This window comes from Myxine glutinosa, chromosome 11 (genome assembly GCF_964187855.1).
Source record: "Myxine glutinosa chromosome 11, kmMyxGlut1.1, whole genome shotgun sequence".
Classification (NCBI taxonomy): domain Eukaryota; kingdom Metazoa; phylum Chordata; class Myxini; order Myxiniformes; family Myxinidae; genus Myxine; species Myxine glutinosa.
Window position 1 is genome coordinate 20,967,399 of NC_136271.1, and position 12,578 is coordinate 20,979,976.

Sequence of the window (12,578 nt, forward strand, 5' to 3'; positions counted from 1 at the left end):
ATTGTGCCGAAATTTCAGCTTCCTAGCTCAAAGTATGGCTGCGATATCACCCGGACAAACAAGCAAGAAAGAAAGAAAGAAAACAAGAAAGAAAACAACCAGAGTGAAAACTGAGTACTCCCTTTCAGCGTGCGTCACTGCCGAGCCCCCTTCGGTGCCCGGCAATGACGATTTGAAATGCCTGAAGATGGCATAGGAAAGGTGTGGTGTACAATAAACAAACAAACAAGAAAACAAGAAAACAAGAAAACAGAGTGAAAACTGAGTACTCCCTTTCAGCGTGCGTCACTGCCGAGCCCCCTTCGGTGCCCAGCAATGACGATTTGCAATGCCTGGAGATGGCATAGGAAAGGTGCGGTGTACAATAAAATTGAAGACAAAGACCAAGAGGTAATGGTTGCTGAATACAAACTGAAAATCAACATGATAGCAAGGGAAATAAAATAAAAACTACAAGGATAACATGGAGAAAACAAAGCCAAATGTTTGTAAACCCGAAAATATTCTACCGTGAACTCGGGAAACGGAAGCAGAATGTGTCATCCCATACTGAAAAGGATGAACTGAAACAATTCTGGAAAGGAATTTATGAACATTGAAAATAACACAATAAGGAGGCAGAGTGGATCCGAAACCTGGAAAAGAAAAAGCAACATCTCGAGGAAATTCCCCCAGTAATAATTGATGCAGAAAAGACAAGACAACAACTTGCAAACATGGCAAACTTCACAAGCCCTGGCCCAAATGGGATACCGAACTTCTGGTTAAAGCAATTTGATGTTCTCCACAGTCACTACATTCGAGCATTCAATGAGCCGATCCAAGGGGATCAGGAAATGGATGAATGGCTCAAAGAAGGTAACACCTTCCTAATCCCAAAATCTGAAGAGACCCAACTAACCCACAAATACTGGCCAATAACCCATCTATCAACAACATACAAACTTTTAACAGGAATCACAGAAACAATGTACCATTGTTTCATCACAGAATCATCACACAAACAAGAAAAAGAGCAATCAGAGATTGCAAACCCTCACCAGGATGTAGTTTCAGTGGTTTTTAAGGCTTTGTGTTAAAACAAATATGGCGGCCGAACCACGTGACCGATGGTCATTCTTTTTTTTTCTCCACCAATTTATGCCTACATGACGCTCAAGAAATTTCATCTTGATCGGATTAAGTTTTGTACTTGTCGAATTATGACGTCATAATGGAGGCACCTATCACATCATTATTAACATTTTATTCACCAAGGAGAGTTCTTTACAATGAGCCATGTCTCAAATTTTTTATATTCAGTGCTTTCCGAGATAGAGGTGCAAAGTTTTTCGATTTTTCCAAGATGGCGGCCGAACGCCGTGACTTGTGTCATAATTATCATTTAAAAATTCTACAGGTGGAGTTGCACCTATGGTGAAAATTTCCTGTCAATCGGACCAACGGTTGCAGAGAAAATCATATTTATTCTGTGCGGACAAACAGATAAACAAACGGACTCAAATGCAATACCCTCTCATCTGGCGAGGGTAACAATGTACCAAACAAGGCAGAACAGAAAGGATGCAAGAGAGGATGTTATGGAACAATAGACCACCTACTCCTAAACAAGGCCATACATGTAAGTTGCAATACGAGAAGAACCAAATTGTCCTCAGCATGGATAGACTATTAAAAAAAAGCTTGTGACAGTGTAGCACATTCATGGATGATAAAGTGCATGCAAATGTACGAGATGAATCCCCAAATAATCAAGCTGATCGAGAAAGACATGGATCTATGGAATACCACACTAATCCTGCAGCACTCAGAAGGAAAGATTGAAATACCAGGAGTAAATATACGACGCAGGATATTCTAAGGAGACAGCCTTTCCCCCTCCTGTTTTGGTTAGGTGGGTTATCACCAGCACCATGAACAAACTAGTAAAATTCCCGTCAAATATGACGGGTTGGAGCAGTTTATTCGACCGGTGGTGCAACCTCATGAGCGTGCCAAAATCTGAAACCTCAGCCTTGTGTCAGGTGTGCTTATATCTTCTTTATTTATTAGACATCATACGGATGTAAATGAACACTCGTTTTACTCTGCACGCATTACCTATCACATGCAGCGAATTTCACCTCTCCTCGCCATGTATTTATTGTTATTTTTTAAAAACGCTTCTGTACACCGCTGTTGATGCTCAGTTTACAAGTCACCATCTACAATTCCAGTAGAAGAGGCATAATTACTCTTATGGAAAATGTCTGAGTTTGTTTTATCCTCAAAAATAGACCGTAGTGAACACACATTTGTGTTCAAAGAATGGCCGATAAAACCTACCCTGAGGAAAGGGGACAGACACCTGGACAAACACACAAACTGACTTTTATATGGTAGATTACAAATTCCTGCTCTAGCATATAGAGGGCATTAAATCAGTGGCACAGCCACATCCTCAGCCATTTTTGCTACCCTACAGCCTTACGTTGCATACGAAAGAAGAATACACAAGACCATTCTTTCAATTTTCATCAGATGTTTTCCATTGGCCTTTGGATGAGTAAGAAACTATGGATAAACAAATGAAAAAGATCAAGGATCTCTTTTCAAAACTAGTGTGGCCCTTATAATAATAATAATAAAATATTTATTGTCATATATATATATATATATATATATGTGATATCCATACAATGAGAAGTACTCTGACAGTGTGTGCTGAAAAAAAATACATTGAAAAAGAAATAGATTCATTGTGAATAGAGAGCCTTAAAACAACATTTGGTGATGAAATGAAATGTGAAAATGAAATGAGTGGCATGGTTTAAAATATCCATAACCATGCTTTAGATGTTCACAAAATTCTAGACACAGGTTCATTGAGGTTGTGGATTGCAGTTGGGTAAAAGCTGTTGTGCAAGTGATTAAAGTTGGCTTTCAAGGAACGGTAATGTTAACCCGAACAGAGAAGTTCAAAAATGTCATGCGCTGGGTGGAGCTCATCTCGGATGATAGCTTTTGCTCTCTTCGCTACTCGACTGGAGTACAGGCTCTCTGAGGAAGGCACATCACACCCAATAATTTTACAATCAGTTTTTTACTATCCTGTCGAGTTGGGATCGGCCGTCCCGCGTTAAGCTGCCATACCAAACAGTGTAAGACAGTGCAAGGACACCATCACTGCACGATATAACCTGATCAACACAGGGCGGCCAACACCAAACCTTTTCAATCTTCGAAGAAAGAACAACCGTTGCTGAGCCTTTTCATACAGTGATAGGTGTTTATCTCCCACTTAAAGCCATTGGAAATATGTATGCCTAAAATCTAAAAGTGACAATCTCAACTTCAGCATCGTGAATAACCAAGGGATCAATCGGAGTTTTGTTTTTCCAGAAGTCAACAATAATTTCGTTTGTCTTTACAACATTGAGTTGGAGGTCGTTTAGAGAACACCATTCCACAAGTTTTTTAGCTTGATTACAGTAATCACTTTCATCACTGTTGAGAACCAGGCCAGCAACAGTCATGTTGTCTGCAAATTTCACCACCAGTGAGCTATCAGATAATGTGACACAATCAGTGAACAATGAATATAACATTGGGGATAAAACACAGCCCTGAGGTGCTCCAATGTTCAGGATGATTGTCTGAGAAATTTTCAAACCATTTTTGACCATCTGTGGTCTGTCCAAAAGAAAATCCAAAACCAGTTCCAAATCGAACCATTAAGATCAGGTGCATAGTGTTTAAAATGAAGTTTGTGAGGTGAAATGGTATTGAACGCAGAATTAAAATCCAAGAAAAGTAACCTAGCATAGGTACATGTACGTTTATATAGATGGTTCAACAACCGATGGAGAACGAGTGAAACAGCATCATCAACTGAATGATTGCAGCAATAGGCAAACTGATAAGGGTCAAGTGAAGCAGGAAGAACAGATTTCAGGTAGAGTACAACGAGACGTTTGAAAGATTTCATCATGATGGATGTGAGCACAACTGGTCTAAAACAATTTAGGCAACTCAATGTGGAACGTTTTGGCACAGGGATAATTATGGACTTTTCAAAACATGGGGATTTTACGAAGCTGAAGTGACCAGTTGAAAAATAGTTAGAATAGGCGACAGTTCGTCAGCACAAGACTGTAGCAGGCCTGGGCTGATACCATCAGGACCAGTCGCTTTCCTGACCTTCAAGTACATCAGAACGTGTCGAGTGTCATTTTCGGAGATCACAAAAGCTTGAGGAGACACTTCCTCTGTGATTGGTGCTGTGCTCACCAGGCAATCGAATCGGCTATAAAAAATGATCGTTTGTCGGGCAATGTGTCGTCGTCATTCATTGGAGATTTCAACGTTGTCTTGTGACCAGTGATCGTGTGGAGACCCTGCCAGAGTTCTTTAGCATTTACACTCGTGATGTTGTCCTCCGGTTTTTATCGGTAGTCGCGCTTGGCATCGTTGATGGCCTTGTGTAACTTGTACTTGGCTTTCTTGTACTCCACAAGTGATGGCAGGCAAAGCGGAACAAGGCATCTTGTTGAACAGAATTTTCAACCCAGGGGAATTTGTTGTCGGTGAAAACTGAAGAAGAATGACCGTTTTTCCCCCAAAATACTTTTGGAAAATCAGTCAGACATGGTTAATTTGGTCCAATTCTCTTTTTCTCCGATAGCTGAAGGAACATTTATGCTTCTCACATCATCTTCGGTTGTGTGTGTGCTGAGAGAACTCGTACTCACTGCATCCAAAGATCCACGATAGTCTTGGTGTACTTGCGACGACAGTGTCGAGAGCTGAGGTCGGTGACCCCTCAACACCCTTAGGACCTACAAGACAGAGAAGACCCAGAGGACCCAAACAATCCCGAGGACCCTAAACACCCCAAGGACCAAAATACACCAAAAGACCCTGAGGACCCAAAGACCCAGAGGAACCAAAATACCCCAAAGACTAAAAAGACCCCGAAGACCCAAAAGACCCCAAAGACCTAAAATACTCCAAAGACCTAAAAGACCCACGGAGACCTAAAATTATTCCAAAGACCCTTAACAACTCCGAACACCCAAAAGACCCCAAAGACCCTTAAAGACCCAAGAGAACCAAAAGACCCAAAGGACCCAGAAGACCCAAAAAACCCAGAGGACCCAAAAGACCCTGAAGACCCAAAATATTCCAAAGACCCTTAAAGATCTAAAATACCCCAAAGACCTAAAAGACACTGAAGACCTAAAAGACTGAAAATACCCCAAAGACCCTGAATACCCAAAAGAGCCGACATAAAATACCCCAAACACTGAAAATATTCCAAAGACCCTTAACAATCCCAAAGACCCTTAGAGACCCAAAGATCAAAGACCCAAAAGAACCAAAAGAACCAAAATAGCACTAAGACCCTTAATGAACCTGAAGACCCAAAACACCCTGAAGGCCCAAAAGACCCTTAAAGTCCCAATAAACTCCAAATAATGAAAATACCCAAAATAATGAAAATACCCCAAAAACCAAAAAGACCCCAAAGACTGAAAAGACCATGAAGACCCAAAAGACCCTTAAAGGGGAACACAAACACAATTTTTTTTTTCTGAATCACCATTGGCAGTCATTAAGCATGGTCTAATTTGAAGGGATTCAACTCGGTGTGGGGTTGTTATGGGTATTGTTAGGTAGGGTGATGCTTGATGAGGGAGTGTGAGGGGATGGTGGAGGGAAGTGGAAAGAGGGGTGTGTGGGTTGGTTGTGGGTATTGTTAGCTGGGTGACGTTTTAAGTTTGTTTTTTCTGGAAAATCGATTTGCCTCAAAAACCAAGTACACCTGTGTTGAACAGAAATCAGCAAGAGCCATATTACCAAAGGAAAACAGCAAGAAATCCAAGTCAAAGTAGTTGTCAGCAAAAAATATCCGATGGCAGAAAATTGTGTTGCACGCTTGGAACAAGATTGCCCTAGGGTCGCCCATAGGGCAGGTACTCTGCTAGTGTAGCTAACTATTAATTAAATTTGAAAAATTACACACCCAATCGCATCACTTTATGCTAATACAATGACGATATTTGCTGTGACTTCAGGGCACAAATCAATCCGTTGGGTTGGATTCCGTTTCGCCATGCCACTCACGTTAGGATTTATGTGTACATATAATTTAATGTTTTGTTTAACTTTTTGTAAACTACAGAAAAAGAAATACCGTTTGGGAGGGGTGAGGGGCACATTGCCCATCACCCCTTCCATACCTCCCAAAAAATCTGCCTCAAACGTTTCGTCTTTGTGAAAATATAATTGTTTTTCTTCAGGAAGAAAAGCACTGTCCAAACCATATTGGTGTTGAGATAAAGTTTGTGTGAATGGCTGGGATCATTCTCCACAGTAATGGTCCATCTTCCATGTCGATATCGACAATGGGGACACCAATGTAGCAATGGGAACATGTGAATAAAACAAAATGTTTTTACCATATGCTGCAAATCATTTTATCTTGTTTTCCTCTTTGTGCCTTTTCCCTAGATACTTTGCTTCATTTTGATTGCACTCAACTCTCATGCTGGGAGAGTTTGGAAGAATGCCGACAACTCTCAATCCACAATGCTGGCAAGTAATAAACGCTTTATTTTTGTTACTTCAACTGCTTTATTCTAAATGTAGCTCAGCTATTTATACACTTGTGTTTTTGCAAAACAACAAAAAACAGATAGGACTTGGAGCAAAAAGAATGCTCTTTTTCAACAGCGGTACTTATACACCGCAAACTCATTTATATACTGGACTGCATTTTCAAAAGGAATGGCTTGTATTGATCCATTGTAGGAGATGATGACATCATAACGACACAGTCACAACACCATTTTATACCAGAATGTGGGTTTGATTGTCCCTTCTGCATGGCTATCTTCCATTTTATGGCAACACAACATGAAAGTGCACACATTACAAAAGGCACAGCATTTTAATCTCTATGCAAGCTCCACATATGAGCAAAATATATTTTCAAGAGGATGGACGCAAGTGCATATGGAGGTCGTTGAATTTTAGTTCAAGATCAATGACACTTTGGAAAGCATCTGTCTGATTCGATCCTTCATTAAAAAAAAAAAGTAAATAATCTGCCCTCCCCACGCCCAGAGATAGAATACTGGAGTTTGGCGAACTTAACAACAGGCGCCATGTTGTTACTCAGCTGTTCATGTGAGGGTAGCCTTAATTACGTGCTATTGGAACATACCTTTAGACACTTAACCACCCCCCCCCCAAGACCCTTTAGACACTTTTTAACCACTCGATACCATTAAAACCCCGTTAGACCCTCAAAACCCTTTGCTATGAGCCTAACGTTTTAATAACTTTGAATGCACCAGGTATCCCAAGCCACAGACAAGGATTCAAATATCTCAGGTTGCCTTTGATGTCCACTCCTTTTTGCATCATGATGATGAATATGGCTGCCGAAGCTGTTTCTTAGGCTATAGGGCACAATCCTGGATGGGTCGCCACTCTGATGCAGGATACCCGAATGGCTCATTCATCCGAGTAAGCCGGTGCTCATTTTGCCCACCTCGGAAGGATGACAGGCTGAGTCAACCCACCTGGTATTAATTGAACAGCATTACAGGGGCTTGAACCGAGGACCCTGAGATCTCAAGCCAGCCACCTCAACCGTTAAGCCAACACCAGGCTCGGCTTGCCTTTACCGAGACAAAACATCACTGTACATTATCATATTGCAATGTTTCATGGTTTTCCACAGTAATATTGCTTCATGCATGTAATGTATGATCCACTCATGATTCTGTGTCGTCCCATATATGTAATAATATGTAATGTTACATGACATGTGCATGTCGACGCATACATATTATTTTATTATTTGGACCACAACTTGTATTACATTCAGAACAGAAGAGATTGTCAAGTACAAGATCATATTTAATCTTAACATTGGATGTCACGTGGTAAAACTCCTGATTCTACTTGTTGTGTAATCAATCATTTCAGCTCAAAATAACGAACTGTTAAAATAAGTAAATGCCTCGAACGATAATTGATCTGTTGTGAGAGAAAGAGAATCTGTAAAAGGGAATCCCTCTTTCAACGCGCGGATCAATTACCACTTGGAGTATATTTATCTCCTGTTTATCCTGACATTAGCTCGTTTTAACAACATAATCATTTTCAGCACCAAACACAGAAACGAGTCGTTGTTGGCTCTCCATTCTGTATGACAAACTTTTACTTTTATCATATTTTCCTGGATAACGAGGATAAAGATGCATCTTTCTTTCTCCGTCTGATCGAATGGAACTGCCCCATTGGAAGAATGCAAAAAAATGAAAGGGTTATCAAAACATACGAGAGGCAATTAAAAACCACATTCCACCATATTGTCTCGAAAGAGAGCGCAATCGGCATTGTGCATCAGCCTCTTTATAGCTGATGGAAGTGATTTTTGTGCCTATGCCCCCGAAGGTGGCCAGAGGCATTATGGTTTCGGGTTGTCCGTCCGTCCGTCCGTCCGTCCATCCATCCATACGTCCGTCCGGGCTAAATCTCATTTTTCTCAACAACCACATGTCCAATTGAGACAAAACTTTCAGGGTAGAAGCGCCCGGCAGTGCTGTTAGCTAGATTCAAAATCCCGTCTCGGAACCGTCTCGATAAATTTTCAATTTTCATAACGGGATCTCGGATCGGCTCGGTTCCCGGCAAAGTAAAAAATAAAAATAAAAAATAAAAAAAATAAATAAATAAATAAGGCTTCAAAAATAATGGAATTTCATTACAATATATAAACAACAATGAAAAAAATTCATTTCTGATGTTGAGTACTTAAATTCCGACTTAGCTTCCATTTACCGGGATGAAATAAAATACACCGCCTACATGCAGATCGGCCACCGACGGGACCGGGTTATCTCATTACAGTTTGTATTGTCGTGTAATTTCTTGCTCGGAATGTCAGAGGGAGAAAATGTTTCTGCCCAGGCATATTCGAGTCCCGGTTGGAGTTTCATTATCATTTTGTGAGTTGTGATCGCCAAGGGGCTCGCTCCCCCCCCCCCCCCCCATTCCCCTCCCCCCCCCCCGTACTTCTGCTAGTAAATTATAAAGCAGGCGGTGAAGTGATCACCCCCCCCCCCCTCCTCCTTATTTTGACTCTGTGACTAAAGTAAACGTAATCAACTTATCAGGCCTAAAGTGGAGATAAGATAACCAAAATACTTTCACATTCAAACCGTCAAACCAAACCCCGAGGGATTCTTACAATTTATAGATTTAGCGTTGCAATTAAACATAAACGTTCATCAAAAACTCATTTCATAAAACTACATAATGTATTGTACTTGTATTAATACATAGTGTGGAGAATAATCCGTTATAAACGTGTTTTGAATCCAAATAAACATCGTCCCTCCATTCACGGAGCCTCGAGCGAGTCCCTCGATATTAATGTGCAAAAGACCATAGCAACCACATTCCGTAACTCGTCTCCAAGGACGGACACGTGACCGCAGCGTAAGGCGGGGCGAGGCGGAGTGATACAGCGGAAGGATTCAACGGTTTAAATAAAGCCGCGATGAGGCGGATTTTCATTGGGACCTTTATCCTGATTTCGTTACCTCCGCCACCAAAGGTAGATGGAGGTTATGTTTTCACTCCTGTCTGTTTGTCCGTTTGTTTGTGAACACAATATCTCAAAAAGTTGTGGACGGATTCGGACGAAATTTTGTGGAGATGCAGCGTGTGTGACAAGGACGACATGATTAGATGTTGGTGAAGATCCGGATTCGGAATTCGGATTCGTTTGCAGTGCATTGTTTGTTGACGAGGGGAAAATCCTGGAACAGTGAGTTTACTTTATCTATCATCGTTTGTGTCAGTTCAGCTGCACTTGCGAAAAATGATGCTTGTGCAGAAGCAGAGTAATGAAAGCAAGGCTCAATAAATGCCTCTATTATGGAAAATATCTGCAAGAAGTTGGAATTTTAACCGGGATTTTTTTACCGAGAAATTGCGTCAATCAATTTATCTCGGGACCGTCCCGAGACCGTCTCGAAAGCCGAAACCGCCGGGATTTCGTCCCGGTCTCGGCTCGGTTGACAGCCCTAGAAGCGACACCCATGTATATTTTTTTTAAATAATTGTGACATCATGGGTTACATGGCATGGCAGCCATCTTGGATTAAACGCAAATAAATATATATATATATTTCTCGGAAACCGCTGAATACAAATTTTTTTTACTTGGCACATTATCAAGTACTCCCAATGGGAAACAAAAGCATGATAATGATTACATCATCGGTAAAGTGATGAATGAATATAAATGAATGATCGTTTTAAGGCCATTTTTCCCTGCTGGAGCAGGGGTTAGCCTTGCAGGCCCCATGACAATCAAGGTTCCCTGTTTGAGGCAATGTTTTTATGGCCGGATGCCCTTCCTGACGCCAACCCTTGGTCACGCTCTTACGATGCGCAGAGCAGGGATACGGTGTACCTATTCAAAATCGGGGTACACACCGTAATCATTCATCCCAGCAAGCTGGTACTCAATTTGCCGACCTCGGAAGGATGACAGGCTGAGTCAACCCCCCTGGCGTTAATTCAGCGATCGACCGGGATTCGAATCCAGGATCCTAGGATCCCAAGCCAGCACCCTAACCGCTAAGCCAACGCCAGGCTAATCGGTAAAGTGATATACCAGCTATAAATGTTTTAATCAAATGCCTCATCCTAAAAATCTGAAATTGCATGCACATGATCTATGACCCTTTTGTATTTGAATATGAAATTTATGACATCATAGGTCACATGGTTTGGCAGCCATATTGGATTTAACCCAAAAACCTTCAAAAAACACCTTCCCCCAAACCACCAAAGCGATCGACTTGAAACTTTACATGTGACATCGACTAGGCATGGCGATTAAAAGTTGATCACGAAAACGTCATCGGTCACATGGTGTGGCAGCCATATTGGATTGAAAGAAAATAATAAATAAGTTTATCTCAGAAACTGCTTACTCTATTGATGCAAAACTTTACAAATTTCATCTAACAGCATTGCTGCATATAGTTTGAAAATGATGTGTCGTAGGTCATGTGGTTTAGCAGCCATCTTGGATAGAAAAACAAAACCTTATCTGATCAATAGGAAACGTCACAAACGTGATCCCCTACCCATACATATGCAGAGTGTACATTTTTTATGTCATATGTCATGTGGTTTGGAAGCCATATTAGCTTGAAAGCCTATATTTATAAATAAATAAATAAAAAACTCCGTATCCGCTTCACCAATCAATGTGAAACCTGTCATGTCTGGTAAAAATGTGATACTTGAGAACAGCTGAAGGGATTTAAATCAAACTTGTTTATTTTTAGAACAGTTAATGAGGGCATCTACCCTACCCGTTGTCATGAGCAAGGACGACACGGAGGCATATTGGCGACAGTCAAATTACTCTCTTGTTTTCAATAGTACTTTCAATAGTACTTTAAACTCAACAGCATCCATAATTGAACGGTGATGTGTAAAGGTGCCAGATGTAAATATTAAGGGAAATCAATACTCCATCATGATACATAAAAAAATACCACTTGCAATACAAGGGAGGCCAATTTAAAAATGTGCTCTGCCCCAAGAAAACTCGTGGTGATGATGAAGCTGAAAGATTCAAAGGAATGAACTTCTTGCAGAGGTCTATGCCAGAAGTGGATAGTTTTGGTATCATGGTCCTTCCAAGAGGACAAGGCTACAATGTGAGATGAATCTAAATTGAAGGACACGTTCCATGTGTCAGCTCACCTCCCAATTTTCCCTCGGTTAATTATGATTAAGAGGCTGTTAGTTTATCACCAGGATGAGGAAACAGTTGTACAGGGTATAATTTAAGAGGGTTCACTGCTATAGATAAAAATAGCACTGAACCAAGCACGTTGCCTTGGGGTACACCGGCCTATACTGGGAGTGTAAATGAGAAGACGTCATCAATACCTTGTGAGTGTGTAGAAAGTTCATAAAGCAGGCAAGGTGAGGGCTTTGAATGCCCGACACAGCTTAACAGGCAGGGCAGGATGTCAAACTGTTAAAAGCTCACAATATATCTGGAGACAATGTTCAACTTCATGTCGAGGATCCATTTATTACCAAGAAGTGAAACTCCATAGTTGAGCAACTAGATTGAAATCCAAACACTTTTATCAGATATTACAATGTATGGCAATGATGACAGCACACAACCTTACTTACAATTGGAAGTAGTTGGCGGTTTAGAGGTTTGATCCTCAAACCCTTCTTGTTGATATAGGTGATGTTTGCCACCTTCCACAAGAATGGAAAGTGACAGAGTGCAAACAACCTGTTACAGAGAGAATACAAAATATATGCCTGTTCTGCAGGATATTATTTGTTCATTTGGGATGTGATGCCATCCAGACCTGAAGTAAAGGTAAATTTGAGGTCACAAATAAACTTCTTGATCGTTTCAGTTTCACATGCGAACTCAAAGTCAAGTTGGTAGTTGAGTAAGGATGCAAGGTAGAGACAGAGAAGGATAGGTTGAAGACCTGTACTTTAGTAACGGAGAATTAAGAGTG